We start from the raw sequence: 17,239 nt of genomic DNA, 5'->3' as shown, positions 1-17,239 counted from the left end.
AATGTGTGTGGGTGTGTATACATTTACACACAAAACAGAAACATTTTCAATGCTGCAAAAATTGCCTGCAAATATCACTAATTTATTTTAAATATTGGTTTTTTTTTGTGATAGCCAATGCAATTTAAATCTCACAAAAATAAAATGCTCTAATGCATCAGATAATTTTTTGCACTGTTATGTCTCTTTAAGAAAGTATTGATAAATAAACTGTAAGGCCTGTTTTTAACAATAACAATAATAATAATAATGTGTTACTGGATATTGTTGATGAAAAAGAATCTATCATGCATATGAAGGAACATGCTTGTAACATATTTGGACCAGAAGTGTTAAATGGGTATAAAAGCGCTAAAAGAAAATGCTCTGATATGTTAGAGCATTTTATTGCACTGTTGTTTATATATATTTATGTGTTTAACTCCTGTAAAGCGGTTAAATACATATTTAAAGTCAGCTCCAGAGCAGCAATGCACTGCTAGGAGCTAGCTGAATAGATCTGGTGAGCCAATAACAAGAGACAAATGTGTGTAGCCAACAATCACCAGCTAGTTCCCAGCAGTGCACGGCTATTGCTGAGGATATGTACATATTCTTTTCAACAAAGATAACTGAATAAGTATCAACACTGTGCCCGGATAAATGACCCAAAAATATGAATAAGGAGTTAGAAACTTAACTTCCAAAAAAATAAAAACATATAGATTCTGTAGATGGAGTTGTTCTATGTTTACACCTAAAAGAAAAGAGAATGGAGCAATCATAGCATGACCCTGTATGGTATTAATTATACACAATTGCTGTCAATTGACTCTTCACATTTAGAAGAGTTACCTTACCTCTAAGTATTCAATTAAAATCCCTTGTTAGTTTCTACCTCATAGATATATAGAATTACTGGGTTACACAAACACTAGGGTCTACTGGTTACGGGTGCGTTGTATGGCTTCTCACCAAGACTATTTCTCCCCTTCTAAGTAAGACCCCAACAAAAAATTTTATATTTTGTTGCCAAACTAGCAGTGAGTTTAATCCACTTGCTGCCAGCTGCACACACAGAGCAGTGATTAAACCCCATGTGTGTTAGTAACACACAGAGAGCAGACATGTAAACCACAGTGCCAGTAACTATCATAGAGCTGTACTTTAAAACATTTTAATTCTTATAAAATTAATAGAGCAGTTATTTAATCCACTCCTTTGTGTAACTGCAATTTATTTAGTTTCAACAAGACACAGATCAGATAATTAACCAGTCATTAAAAGTGGCTGGTTATTGCTACCACAAGCTCGCAGTAGCAATTAGCGCTCCGAAAATTAACCAGAGATCCGATCTTTGTTTTTTGTTTTTTTCTAAAAGTGCCCCAAATGCGCTCATGTAAATATATATGATTATATGCATATAATTATGTGTTTATATGTGTATATACACATATTAACACATAAATATATATTTTTATAGTGAAATTCATATATATTTAAAAATGCTGCCAATCGCTGCGCTACTTATCCCTGTCGCTGTGCGAGGTTCTGATGCCGTCTCTGACAGCATCAGAAGGAGGCTGGTATTACAAAGGTATTACAAAGTGGAGCAATAATATCGCTTGCACGCAAGCAATATTTAGCGCTCCACTTGTAATCTAGCCCTGTGTGTCTGTAACACTTGTAGTATGTAGATTTAGCCCTACTTGTTCCCACGAGCATTTGTTTAAAACAGTTTCTGGTAGTAACAAAAGAAGTAGCGATTTAAACTCTTTGCAGCAGTAACACATAAAGCAGCAATTTAATGTTTGTTGCCAACAACACGTAAACCTATATTCCTGTAGACAGTAGGACTTGTCAGTTCTTACATGTTCTCTTTTCTATTCATCCTGCTGTCTTGTATGTTGCACACATTCCTGATGCACAGTTCTTTATAGATATGGTGATACTAAATGATGACTGACCACCCATAAGTGGCAAACATGCATTGCATTATATTGCACTGGCCATCTTGTAAAGGGCTGGCATCTTATCTGTAAAAAAAACTCAGCAAATACAGGTGTCACACAGGGTTAATCATTCTAAATAAAGCATTTAAATGGCAGCAGCACAATCTTCTCCATAAAGTAATACATTGTATTCAAACATGCCGAAAGTTACAACAGCGTTTCAGTTTATCCAACCTTAAAGGGACAGGAGACCCCAAAATTATCTTTAATGATTTGGATGGAACATACAATTTTAAACAACTTTCCTTTGCTGTATTAATTTCTTATTCTTTGCTGAAGAAACAGCATTGCACAAATTGCAGCTAGCTGAACACAAATAGTTAGCCAATCACAAGAGACAAATGTGTGCAGGCACCAATCAGCAGATAGCTCCCACTTGTGTAATATATGTGTGTTTTCATTTTCAGCAAGGGTTACCAAGAGAACGAATCACATTTGAAAATAGAAGTTAATTTAAAACTGTCTTAAAATGACGTGCTCTATCAGAATCATGCACATTTAATTTTGACTTTCCTATCATGTTGCATCATTATTAAAGTGAATGTAAAGTAGAGCGTACTCACTCACGTCATAGGATAGAATTTAAAAAATTAGGCAGACTTTCATTCATCAAATTTGTACTATGTATTAATATTTTCAAATTTTTATCTTTTAATGCTATAACAATAAGCATCGTTCCTCCATCTGCCATATTGCTTGATTGATTGATTTACAAATGACGAATCTGCAATCCACTAATCGTTGTTTGCTCCCGGGGCGTTCAGCCTCTTTGCACAAACGTCACGCCCCGGGTGATTTGTCTTATGTCAATCAATTGAGAAATATATGCCGGATGGAAGAACGGCGCTTATCGTTATAACATTAAGAGGTAAAAATCTGAGAATATTAATAAAAAGTACAAATTTGATTAATGAAAGTCTGTATAATTTTTAAAATTCTATCCTATGACGCTCTACTTTACATTCACTTTAAGGTCAGAAAGACTGAAATGTTGTCGTAACTTTTGAAATGTTTCAGTAAAATGTATTACATTAAGGAGAAGATGGTGCTGCTGTCTTTTGAATGTTTCTATCAATGTGAAGGGCCCTATAGTGTGCACCTATAGTGATTAAGTGGTGCTGAACATTCTTTTTGGACTGTGATTATTAAATCTAAATGCCTAAAACCTTTGGGATTTTGCAGCGCCATACTCTGAGATTTTGCAGCGCCATACTCTGAGATTTTGCAGCGCCATACTCTGAGATTTTGCAGCGCCATACTCTGAGATTTTGCAGCGCCATACTATGAGATTATAGCCTCTGTAAATTCTCCTGAGTGAAGCAGCTTGTCTATAGTAGGGTGACCAGATCTGAGTGAGGAAAATGTCACACTTCATCGACTACACACAACTTACTCAAAATGAAAAGGATGAATTATTAGACTAGGTTTTGGTTGTAGCATTTCAAACTATTTATTTTAAATTAAATAATTATGAAAATAATAGCTGCCACTATTATCACTGCTATTATATAACAATTCCACATGCAATATTGCTGAAAAGATACAGATAACAATATATATCAGGCATAATCAACTGTAAGTCCTACCATTTGTAATTTACGGTAGCCACCTCGGCCATGTTTTCCTAGCCACTTATAAGTTACACATGCTGCAGGGTATGCAGGGAGGAACATGAATAATGCTGTTCAGGATCACTATTTGTGTGTTGTCCAGAGGTGCAATTCATGTTCCACCCTGCAGCATGTGTAACTCATAAGTGTCCAAGAAAAAAAATGGCTTAGGTGGCAACCCTAGTTGTAACTGATTTTTTTATATTTTATGATTAAAGGGACAGTCTAGTCAAAATTAAACTTTCATGAATCAGATAGGGCATGCAATTTTAAACAACTTTCCAATTCACTTTTATAATCAAAGTTGCCTTGTTCTTTTGGTATTCTTTGTTGAAAGCTAAACCTAGGTAGGCTCATGTGCTAATTTCTAAAACCTTGAAGACCGCTTCTTATTTCAATACATTTGGCAGTTTTTCACAGCTAGAGGACGTAAGTGCATGTGTGCCATATAGATAACATTGTGACCACGCCTGTGGATTTACAAGTGAGAGGGCACTGATTGGCTAAATGCAAGTCTGTCAAAAGAACTGAAATAAGGGGGCAGTCTTTAAAAGCTTAGATATAAGGTAATCACAGAGGTAAAAAGTATATTAATATAACAGTGTTGGTTATGCAAAACTGGGGAATGGTAAATAAAGGGATTATCTATCTTTTTAAACAATAACAATTCTGGAGTAGACTGTCCCTTTAAATAATATTTATTACATTTTAAATGCGTCAAGTTACATATATCAAGCAATAGTATTTTTTTTATATTTTAAAGGGTTTTTCTCCTACCTCTCACACACGCTAATACGTTTGGTAATATAAATATAATACAACACATATCATTTTTCAATAAAGTACATTAGTAGTTATTAACCATAAATTCACATAGTAATATCTCTGCTGTTCAACTCTCTCTCTCTCTCTCTCTCTCTCTCTCTGCTGTTCAGCCCTGTCTCTTCTTTTTAAACTCTTTCTAATGTTTAACTGCTCTATTATGTTCAATTGCTCTCTCTCTCTGCAGATTAAAGGGATAGTAAACGTTAAGAATAATGTTATATAATTCTGCACACAGTATTTGCAGATTTTGTAGTCTAAAGTTGGACTCTGCTCCAGGATCTACTGAGCGGGTCTTGGATATCCAAAGCGCTTTGCTGACTAGTCACAGCACGCCCGGTCGCACTATTGGACTAAATGTAGGTCGCTCCCGCTCTGGTCTAGTATAGGGAACGAGCTACATTTAGTCCAATAGCGCGACCGGACGTGCTGTGACTAGCCAGCAAGCCCGCAAAGCGCTTTGTATATCCAAGACCCGCTCAGTAGATCCTGGTGCGGAGTCCAACTTTAGACTACAAAATCTGCAAATACTTTTCATTTTTGAAGTTACCCCTAAAATAATGTTATATAATTCCGCACTGTGTGCAGAATTATATAACATTATTATGAATGTTTACTGTCCCTTTAATTCTGTCTCTGCTGCTCAACTTTCTCTTTGCTTACAAGTCGCCCTCTCCAACTCCCAATCAGACACCACCAAAAAGGTGTGCAGACTTCTCCCGCCCCCTTTTACACACATACACCACCGCAGCATGCAGGGAACTGTACTGTAGTTCTACAGCGCAGAATTAGCTACAAATAGCTTCAGATATTGCTTGCCATACCGCTGCAATGAACGTAAAAATAATAAGTGTAAGCGTTGCGCATTATATAATAAAAATTAAATATGTAAACATGACATAGTCATGATAAAAAAAGTCGGTAAACAATTCTAGGGACAAAGGGACAGTGTTAAAATACGGGACAATCCTGTTAAAAACTGGACATCTGGTCAGCTTAATATACAGGTATATAGAAAGTTTTGAGGATGATGTGAGAGTAATCTGCTATTCTGTATGTGATACTTTTTAATTTGCAATGTTATGACTAATATATGAGCCTGCATAGAGGCTTCTTTATTGCATTCCAAAATGTTGATATCTATAAAGCCTATGATTATTATAAAGATAATAGTATGATACAGATTCTAGCCGTTAGCCTGTCTGCGGGACCTCAGAATACAGCCGTTGATTACTTGTCTTTTGTGTGGTTTTCCTGTTTCCACTTCCCTGGCGCTATTGCAAATTAATATGCCAGCATTGTAGCACGTGCCAGTGGCCAGACATTTGCTTCCTGTTCTGACGCTACATCTTAGCATTCGGTAGACTAAGGTCTATAATATTTTAATTATACCCCCGAGATGAGATAAAAATTCTTTCTTGTTAAATCAGAGTCTTTATTAGTGGTAAAAACAGATCAATTTGACCTCCAATCCACAAAACTTGTAAAGTGAATTTAACAATAGTAAATATGTATTTAAATGATCCGTATTGTGACATTTATAGTGACAATTATATTTGGTTCAGTTAGGCCAAATTCCTATTAATTGCAATAAGATATTTATTAGACCTGAGCATCTGTTTTTCGGCAAATTTAAAAACAAAAACACATTTTTCCATATCTGTTGCCTTTGTTTGAAACCAATCAAGGAATTGCCCTTTTTATGAAAAACAAAGGAACTGATTAGATGTGAGAAAAAAAATATTTGATCCGTTAGTTAAAACCATTACTCTAAAGGCTTCAAAAAGTTGAAATATAAACTATTTTGGCAGAAAAGCCTCAAAAGTTACATTTTATAGTATTCAATAATAATTTAGTAATGGCCTTGTAAGTTTATTAATTCCGGTGTCAGCCTATAAGTATATAAGCTTCACATTTTGTTCTTGACCCATCCTGTCCCCATTAAAATTAAGTGCTGCTACTGACTTGTAGCAGTAGCTCGAGCTACTGCTTTAACTTTATTTAATTTGAAGCTGCTTTACAGCTGCTGCTCTGTTGCCCCAGAGACGTTCCCCATTGGAAATAGTGAACAAATAGATGTTCATTAATAAACAAAATCCAAATAACCCCCTTAAAGTGACATTAAGCACCTTGTAGAATAACTTATCAGCCAAGTCTAAATATTGTTTGTTAAAGGGACAGTAAACATCTTGAGCTCAATTATCTAAACCTCGCCAGATCAGATGTGGTTTTTCTCACCGACCTTCGCAGGGGCGAGTTAGCTCCCAATAGTGCATTGTTGCTCCTTCAATAAATGATACCAAGAGAATGAAGCAAAATTGGTAATATAAGTAAATTGGAAAGTTTTTGAAAAGGGCATGCTCTGTCTGAACATTGGGTTTCATATCTTTAAGACTTGGCTGATTTATTATATAGAAATACAACAGAAATTTCCTGTAATTACAAGGTGTTTACTGTCCCTTTAAAGCTAATTAAGGACTGATATGTAGCAGTTAGCCTTGAGAGGTCAGCATGGTGCATTTCCAGCTCTGATAACTAGAAAATCTACAAAATGTAGAGCTTATTAACATGTAAACGGAAGCAAAATAACTAAGCTATATTGCACAGTGGTTTAATTATGTATAACTAAACATTTCATTTTAAAAAACAATTTTTTTTTCTTCATGACAAATGATTCACCCTAAACATTTTTTTATTTCCGTGCACGTCTAATATTTATAGGGTTGAGTCTCTTTGGGACAGCTCGCACTAATGGCACTTACATGACTACACAGCAATCGAAATAGACAGCGCTGAAAAAATATTGAAAAAAAAAACAAAACAGAATATATTTATTAAAACATATAAGATATAAAAACAATGTTACAATGTAATAAAATACAAAAAAAAAACCAAGGATACTTACATAAAATTGAATATCCATAAATGTAGTTTGTTCACTATCTAAAGTCTGGCCAGACGTGAGGCTATGAGAAGGTGCAATATACATCCTGTATTTAGTTTATGGTACTACAGGGTGTAACAGTAATATATAGTGTTTTTCTTTATATAGGTAACACTGAATGTTAAAGGGATATTCTACTCCAAAAATGTTATTGTTTAAAAGATAGATAATCCCTTTATTACCCATTCCCCAGTTTTGCATAACCAACACAGTTATATTAATATACTTTTTACCTCTGTGATTACCTTGTATCTAAGCCTCTGCAGTCTGCCCCCCTGATCACATGACTTTTTATTTATTATCTATTGACTTGCATTTTAGCCAACTAGTGCAGTGTCAGCCACAACTCTATGGGAGAGAGCACAATGTTATCTATATAGCACACAAATTAACAGTCTCCTGTTTTGAAAAGCTAATAAAAAAAGCATGTGATAAGAGGCTGTCTGATTTGGCTTACAAACAGGCAGAAATGTAGAGGTTTAAATTTTACAAAGTATATTAATATAACAATGTTGGTTGTGCAAAGCTGGGGAATGGATAGTAAAGGCATTATCTATCTTTTTAAACAATAACAATTTTGGTGTTGACTGTCCCTTTAAGATAGGGGTGAGCCATGCAGGGGAACAACAAATAATAGGGAGGGGAATAAGGGTTCTGGGCTAAAGGGCCCCACAAATTTGTCTGCCCAGGGCCCCCGCAAATACTAAGGGTGGCCCTAACCAGACAATATGACAAAAGACAGCGCATTTTGAGGCTCCTCCTCTTTATCAGGTTAGTGGACTCCACACAGCTACATCTAGGAACACCAGTGTTATAGTCTACTAAACTAACGCTCACCTACATGACTATTCTTAATTGATTTGTCTCCATAGAATAATTAGTGAGGCTGCAAGTTCTAATGAATTTACCCCAGTATAACCAATAAGAGAGAGCAAGTTATTTACATTAGAAAACAATCTGCTTATATATTTTAAGGACATTCTTAAAACATGAAAATATTTTGTTGGCCTGAAAAGAGCGTTAAAGGGACACTGAACCCAATTTCTCCAACATAGGTGTGTCCGGTCCACGGCGTCATCCTTACTTGTGGGATATTCTCTTCCCCAACAGGAAATGGCAAAGAGCCCAGCAAAGCTGGTCACATGATCCCTCCTAGGCTCCGCCTACCCCAGTCATTCTCTTTGCCGTTGTACAGGCAACATCTCCACGGAGATGGCTTAGAGTTTTTTAGTGTTTAACTGTAGTTTTTATTATTCAATCAAGAGTTTGTTATTTTAAAATAGTGCTGGTATGTACTATTTACTCAGAAACAGAAAAGAGATGAAGATTTCTGTTTGTATGAGGAAAATGATTTTAGCACCGTAACTAAAATCCATGGCTGTTCCACACAGGACTGTTGAGAGCAATTAACTTCAGTTGGGGGAACAGTGTGCAGTCTCTTACTGCTTGAGGTATGACACATTCTAACAAGACGATGTAATGCTGGAAGCTGTCATTTTCCCTATGGGATCCGGTAAGCCATGTTTATTAACATAGTAAATAAGGGCTTCACAAGGGCTTATTAAGACTGTAGACTTTTTCTGGGCTAAATCGATTCATTATTAACACATATTTAGCCTTGAGGAATCATTTATTCTGGGTATTTTGATATGATTATATCGGCAGGCTCTGTTTTAGACACCTTATTCTTTAGGGGCTTTCCCTAATCATAGTCAGAGCCTCATTTTCGCGCCGGTATGGCGCACTTGTTTTTGAGGACAGCATGGCATGCAGCTGCATGTGTGTGGAGCTCTGATACATAGAAAAGTCTTTCTGAAGGCATCATTTGGTATCGTATTCCCCTTTGGGCTTGGTTGGGTCTCAGCAAAGCAGATTCCAGGGACTGTAAAGGGGTTAAATATAAAAACGGCTCCGGTTCCGTTATTTTAAGGGTTAAAGCTTCCAAATTTGGTGGGCAATACTTTTAAGGCTTTAAGACACTGTGGTGAAATTTTGGTGAATTTTGAACAATTCCTTCATACTTTTTCGCAATTGCAGTAATAAAGTGTGTTTAGTTTAAAATTTAAAGTGACAGTAACGGTTTTATTTTAAAACGTTTTTTGTGCTTTGTTATCAAGTTTATGCCTGTTTAACATGTCTGAACTACCAGATAGATTGTGTTCTGACTGTGGGGAAACCAAGGTTCCTTCTCATTTAACTATATGTATTTTATGTCATAAAAAAATTTAGTAAAAATGATGCCCAAGATGATTCCTCAAGTGAGGGGAGTAAGCATGGTACTGCATCATCCCCTCCTTCGTCTACACCAATCTTGCCCATACAGGAGGCCCCTAGTACATCTAGTGCGCCAATACTCCTTACTATGCAACATTTAACGGCTGTAATGGATAATTCTATCAAAAACATTTTAGCCAATATGCCCACTTATCAGCGAAAGCGCGACTGCTCTGTTTTAGAAAATTCTGTAGAGCATGAGAACGCTGATGATAGGGTTTCTGAAGGGCCCCTACACCAGTCTGAGGGGGCCAGGGAGGTTTTGTCTGTGGGAGAAATTTCAGATTCAGGAAACATTTCTCAACAAGCTGAACCTGATGTGATTACTTTTAAATTTAAGTTGGAACATCTCCGCGCTCTGCTTAAGGAGGTGTTATCCAATTTGGATGATTGTGATTATCTGGTCATTCCAGAACCACTATGTAAAATGGAAAAGTTCTTAGAGGCCCCGGGGCCCCCCGAAGCTTTTCCTATATCCAAGCGGGTGGCGTACATTGTTAGTAAAGAATGGGACAGGCCCGGTATACCTTTAGTACCTCCCCCCATATTTAAAAAATTGTTTTCCTATAGTCGACCCCAGAAAGGACTGATGGCAGACAGTCCCCAAGGTCGAGGGGGCGGTTTCTACTCTACACAAGCGCGCCACTATACCCATAGAAGATAGTTGTGCTTTCCAAGATCCTATGGATAAAAAATTAGAAGGTCTGCTAAAAAAGATGTTTGTTCAGCAAGGTTCCCTTCTACAACCAATTGCATGCATTGTCCCTGTCACTGCAGCCGCGTGTTTCTAGTTTGATGAGCTAGGAAAGGCGATTATTAGTAATTCTTCTTCTTATGAGGAGATTATGGACAGAATTCGTGCTCTTAAATTGGCTAATTCTTTCACCCTAGACGCCACCTTGCAATTGGCTAGGTTAGCGGCGAAAAAATTCTGGGTTTTCTATTGTGGCGCAGAGCGCTTTGGTTAAAATCTTGGGCAGCGGATGCGTCTTCCAAGAACAAATTGCTTGACATTCCTTTCAAGGGGAAAACACTCTTTGGCCCTGACTTGAAAGAGATTATCTCTGATATCACTGGGGGCAAGGGCCACGCCCTTCCTCAGGATAGGTCTTTTCAAGACCAAAAATAAACCTAAGTTTCGTCCCTTTCGCAGAAACGGATCAGCCCCAAGGGCAAAGTCCTCTAAGCAGGAAGGTAATACTTCTCAAGCCAATCCAGCCTGGAGACCTATGCAAGACTGGAACAAAGGAAAGCAGGCCAGGAAACCTGCCACTGCTACCAAGACAGCATGATATGCGGGCCCCCGATCCGGGACCGGATCTGGTGGGGGGCAGACTCTCTCTCTTCGCTCAGGCTTGGGCAAGAGATGTTCTGGATCCTTGGGCGCTAGAAATAGTCTCCCAAGGTTATTCTCTGGAGTTCAAGGGGCTTCCTCCAAGGGGGAGGTTCCACAGGTCTCAGTTGTCTTCAGACCACATAAGAAGACAGGCATTCTTACATTGGGTAGAAGACCTGCTAAAAATGGGAGTGATTCATCCTGTTCCATTAGGAGAACAAGGGATGGGGTTCTACTCCAATCTGTTCATAGTTCCCAAAAAAGAGGGAACGTTCAGACCAATCTTAGATCTCAAGATCTTGAACAAGTTTCTCAAGGTTCCATCGTTCAAGATGGAAACCATTCGAACACTTCTTCCTTCCATCCAGGAAGGTCAATTCATGACCAAGGTGGATTTCAAGGATGCGTATCTACATATTCCTATCCACAAGGAACATCATCGGTTCCTAAGGTTTGCATTCCTGGACAAGCATTTCCAGTCCGTGGCGTTTTCTTTCTGATTAGCCACTGCTCCTAGGATTTTCTCATAGGTACTAGGGTCCCTTCTGGCGGTGCTAAGACCAAGGGGCATTGCTGTAGTACCTTACTTGGACGACATTCTGATTCGAGCGTCGTCCCTTCCTCAAGTAAAGGCTCACACGGACATTGTCCTGGCCTGTCTCAGATCTCACGGATGGAAAGTGAACGTGGAAAAGAGTTCTCTATCTCCGTCAACGAGGGTTCCCTTCTTGGGAACTATAATAGACTCCTTAGAAATGAGGATTTTTCTGACAGAAGCCAGAAAAACAAAACTTCTAGACTCTTGTCGGATACTTCATTCCGTTCCTCTTCCTTCCATAGCGCAGTGCATGGAAGTGATAGGTTTGATGGTAGCGGCAATGGACATAGTTCCTTTTGTGCGCATTCATCTAAGACCATTACAACTGTTCATGCTCAGTCAGTGGAATGGGGACTATTCAGACTTGTCTCCGAAGATACAAGTAAATCAGAGGACCAGAGACTCATTCCGTTGGTGGCTGTCCCTGGACAACCTGTCACAAGGGATGACCTTCCGCAGACCAGAGTGGGTCATTGTCACGACCGACGCCAGTCTGATGGGCTGGGGCGCGGTCTGGGGATCCCTGAAAGCTCAGGGTCTTTGGTCTCGGGTAGAATCTCTTCTACCGATAAATATTCTGGAACTGAGAGCGATATTCAATGCTCTCAAAGCTTGGCCTCAGCTAGCGAGGGCCAAGTTCACACATCAACCATCAGGGGGGAACAAGGAGTTCCCTAGCGATGGAAGAAGTGACCAAAATCATTCTATGGGCGGAGTCTCACTCCTGCCACCTGTCTGCTATCCACATCCCAGGAGTGGAAAATTGGGAAGCGGATTTTCTGAGTCGTCAGACATTGCATCCGGGGGAGTGGGAACTCCATCCGGAAATCTTTGCCCAAGTCACTCAACCGTGGGGCATTCCAGACATGGATCTGATGGCCTCTCGTCAGAACTTCAGAGTTCCTTACTACGGGTACAGATCCAGGGATCCCAAGGCGGCTCTAGTGGATGCACTAGTAGCACCTTGGACCTTCAAACTAGCTTATGTGTTCCCGCCGTTTCCTCTCATCCCCAGGCTGGTAGCCAGGATCAATCAGGAGAGGGCGTCGGTGATTTTGATAGCTCCTGCGTGGCCACGCAGGACTTGGTATGCAGATCTGGTGAATATGTCATCGGCTCCACCATGGAAGCTACCTTTGAGACGAGACCTTCTTGTTCTAGGTCCGTTCGACCCACTCCAGCTGACTGCTTGGAGATTGAACGCTTGATCTTATCAAAGCGAGGGTTCTCAGATTCTGTTATTAATACTCTTGTTCAGGCCTGAAAGCCTGTAACCAGAAAAATTACCACATAATTTGGTATATCTGTTGGTGTGAATCTGCAGGATTCCCTTGGGACAAGGTTAAGATTCCTAAGAGTCTATCCTTCCTTCGAGAAGGATTGGAAAAAGGATTATCTGCAAGTTCCTTGATGGGACAGATTTCTGCCTTGTCTGTGTTACTTCACAAAAAGCTGGCAGCTGTGCCAGATGTTCTAGCTTTTGTTCAGGCTCTGGTTAGAATCAAGCCTGTTTACAAAATTTTGACTCCTCCTTGGAGTCTCAACCTAGTTCTTTCAGTTCTTCAGGGGGTTCCGTTTGAACCCTTACATTCCGTTGATATTAAGTTATTATCTTGGAAAGTTTTGTTTTTGGTTGCAATTTCTTCTGCTAGAAGAGTTTCAGAATTATCTGCTCTGCAGTGTTCTTCTCCTTATCTGGTGTTCCATGCAGATAAGGTGGTTTTGCGTACTAAACCTGGTTTTCTTCCAAAAGTTGTTTCTAACAAAAACATTAACCAGGAGATAGTTGTGCCTTCTTTGTGTCCTAATCCAGTTTCAAAGAAGGAACGTTTGTTGCACAACTTGGATGTAGTTCGTGCTCTCAAATTTTACTTAGCAGCTACTAAGGATTTCAGACAAACTTCGTCTTTGTTTGTTGTTTATTCTGGTAAACGGAGAGGTCAAAAAAGCAACTTCTACCTCTCTCTCCTTCTGGATTAAAAGCATTATCCGATTGGCTTATGAGACTGCCGGACGGCAGCCTCCTGAAAGAATCACAGCTCACTCCACTAGGGCTGTGGCTTCCACATGGGCCTTCAAGAACGAGGCTTCTGTTGATCAGATATGTAAGGCAGCGACTTGGTCTTCACTGCACACTTTTTCTCAATTTTACAAATTTGATACTTTTGCTTCTTCTGAGGCTATTTTTGGGAGAAAGGTTTTGCAAGCCGTGGTGCCTTCCATTTAGGTGACCTGATTTGCTCCCTCCCTTCATCCGTGTCCTAAAGCTTTGGTATTGGTTCCCACAAGTAAGGATGACGCCGTGGACCGGACACACCTATGTTGGAGAAAACAGAATTTATGTTTACCTGATAAATTACTTTCTCCAACGGTGTGTCCGGTCCACGGCCCGCCCTGGTTTTTTTAATCAGGTCTGATAATTTATTTTCTTTAACTACAGTCACCACGGTAACATATGGTTTCTCCTATGCAAATATTCCTCCTTAACGTCGGTCGAATGACTGGGGTAGGCGGAGCCTAGGAGGGATCATGTGACCAGCTTTGCTGGGCTCTTTGCCATTTCCTGTTGGGGAAGAGAATATCCCACAAGTAAGGATGACGCCGTGGACCGGACACACCGTTGGAGAAAGTAATTTATCAGGTAAACATAAATTCTGTTTTTTTTATTTTGTGATTCAGATAGAGCATGCAATTTTAAGCAACTTTCTAATTTACTCCTATTATCAATTTTTCTTCGTTCACTTGCTATCTTTATTTGAAAAAGAAGGCATCTAAGCGTCTTTTTTGGTTCAGTACTCTGGACCGCACTTTTTTATTGGTGGATGAATTTATCCACCAATCAGCAAGAATAACCCAGGTTATTCACCAAAAATGGGCCGGCGTCTAAAAACTTACATTCTGGCATTTCAAATAAAGATACCAAGAGAATGAAGAAAATTTGGTAATAGGAGTAAATTAGAAAGTTGCTTAAAATTGCATGCTCTGTCTGAATCACGAAAGAAAAAAAAATTGGGTTCAGTGTCCCTTTAAGTAGTAGAGGTTTGAATGTAAACTTAGATTAATACAGCAGTATTAGTAGCTCACTTCTTATTAATTCTCATTGGCTAATAGGGAGAAATCCCACATCTCTGTTGGTGTAGAGGGAAACACATCTCTGCTTTGTTGACAAGAAAAGCTCTCAACAGTCCCAAATATTGCTGGATTGTGACAAGCTGAGTGATGTGCGTGCTGTCCCTCCCCTATCAGGGCAAATGTCCTGGTTTCCAGGGACTGCCCTTGCTCTGCTCATAACGTGGCCCAACTCCGCCTAACCTTAAAGGGACATTAAACACTTTGAGATGGTAATATAAAATGATAAACTGTATATATTAAAAACAAACTCTGCAATATCCTTCATTGTTTGTATTGTCCCCCCTTTTTTTTTTTATTCCATTCTGAAATTGTGAGCTTTTCAGCTCCTGTTAGAAATGAAAGTGCAGAACACTGTTATATTCCACACAGCCACTGGTTGCACACTCTAGTGACCTATTTATAAATGTCCCTAATTGGCCACAGCAGAGAAGGTAACCTAAATTATAACATGGCAGCTCCCGTTGCTTTATAGACACTAAGGGGCCGATTTATCAAGGGACGAACGGCCCCTGATGCGAAGCAGCAGTTATGAAGCAGCGGTCTTAAGACCACCTCTGAGGCTGCAGACATCAATACGTCCGATCCTATACGATTGGGCTGATTGACACCCCCTGCTAGCGGCTGATTGTCCGCGAATCTGCAGGGGGCGGCATTGCACAAGCAGTTCACTAGAATTGCTTGTGTAATTTTAACTGTTGGCATTCAGCGATGTCTGGCAGACATGATAAGCTACAGCGTATTATGTACGCCAGACAATAATAATTCGGCCCCTAAAACTTTACACTTATTTTGTCAATGTTTAAAAAAACAATGAAACTTAGCCATAGCATGGCCACTAACCAGCCTAAGGTTTCCACCCAGCTGGTATATTACTGCCATATGTTGGAATCTAATTATAAACCACTGCTTATTTTAAATCAGTCCTAATAGCTTTAATTCATAATATATGCTGTATAAATAATATTTATGCAAATGTATGCTAATGAGCTGAGACCCCGTACCTCCTGGTGCTGCTCCACCCAAAAATCCCCCTTTCCCAGAAAGCCTCTAAGGAATGTTAGGATGTTTGAAAACTAAACAAAAGCAAAAATACTGCTGTACATTTGGAAATGGCCTCTTTATGTTGAAACAAATATAAAATGACTACAATATCCTCTCAAGTTCATATGTTATTCTATGGAACCCAGTCACTAAAATTCAAACATAGCCACAGTTGTGAATGGGTTTCATACAGTACTGTGGGGAAAGATACTTTGGGAGCTAAAAAGGGGCTGTATTTTAATCTACTGCTTGACCCTGTAGGTGCATAGAACAAGTATTCTTCATGACTAGTCAGTAATCAGAGCTGCTAGCTACTGGGGGGGGGGGGTTGAAATTGCCCCTAGGCAAAGATAAAACCTTCCAGGTTCCCTTTGGGAAGAGAGGGATTGCTACTGGTTAATATAAGCCAGCAGCAAGGACCAAAGGGGACTAATGGCAGTTTTAAATGTATTTACCTGTAAAATGTGCCTTTAGGTAAGTCAGTTTCACAGAACCAGTGACCTTATTGACAGTTATTGCTAAAATATGTTGTATATGTCTTAATGTCTGTACCTGCCTGTGATGCAGAGCACAATCTCTGGTGAAGCAAATATATTCTCTGCAAAGGACCATTTATAGCAGAATGAGAAGCTGAGTCCTGTCACATCAGTGCAAGGCACCGCCCCTGTAACAGACAAGCAATTAGGAACTACTGGTATTACTTAAAGAGACATAACAGAAAAAAAAAATGTTTTAATATTTATATGAAATATTTTTATCAGAAAATTTGTATATGATTGTAATAGTTTACTTGAATGGGTTTTTGATGTGTTTGCTGAACAATTTTTTTTTTAACCCTTACACTTTACACTAGTTTTTCAGGCGCGCTAATCCGTCAGGTTGCGATTTGCAACCGCCTACTTTCAACTTCCAATATGCGTGCTACATAGCGTGATTGTTCTACTTGTAATCTAGTCCTTTTTCAGTGTATTTTATTAGAGATCATAATCCAAAAATCCTTGTTTTGTTAAGCTTAATACTAATTAGAGATGTTCTATTCAAAATATTTGTTTAGGATTTTGTTTCAGCCACTGGCCTCTATTTATCAAGGTCTGGCGGACCTGATCCGACAGTGCGGATCAGGTCCGCCAGTCCTCGCTGAATGCGGAGAGCAATACGCTTTCCGTATTCAGCATTGCACCAGCAGCTCACAAGAGCTGCTGGTGCAACGCCGCCCCCTGCAGACTCGCGGCCAATGGGCCGCCAGCAGGGAGGTGTCAATCAACCCGATCATACTCGATCGGGTTGATTTCCGGCGATGTCTGTCCGCCTGCTCAGAGCAGGCGGACAGGTTATGGAGCAGCAGTCTTTGTGACCGCTGTTTCATAACTGCTGTTTCTGGCGAGTCTGAAGACTCGCCAGAAACACGGGCCGTCAAGCTCCTTTCGGAGCTTGATAGATAGGCCCCAAAGTCCGCACATACAGGAATTTATTTTGTTAGAATATTTATTA

Source organism: Bombina bombina, chromosome 11 (genome assembly GCF_027579735.1).
Source record: "Bombina bombina isolate aBomBom1 chromosome 11, aBomBom1.pri, whole genome shotgun sequence".
Classification (NCBI taxonomy): Eukaryota; Metazoa; Chordata; class Amphibia; order Anura; family Bombinatoridae; genus Bombina; species Bombina bombina.
The sequence above is the reverse complement of the archived record's forward strand: the minus strand, read 5'-3'. Positions refer to the sequence as shown.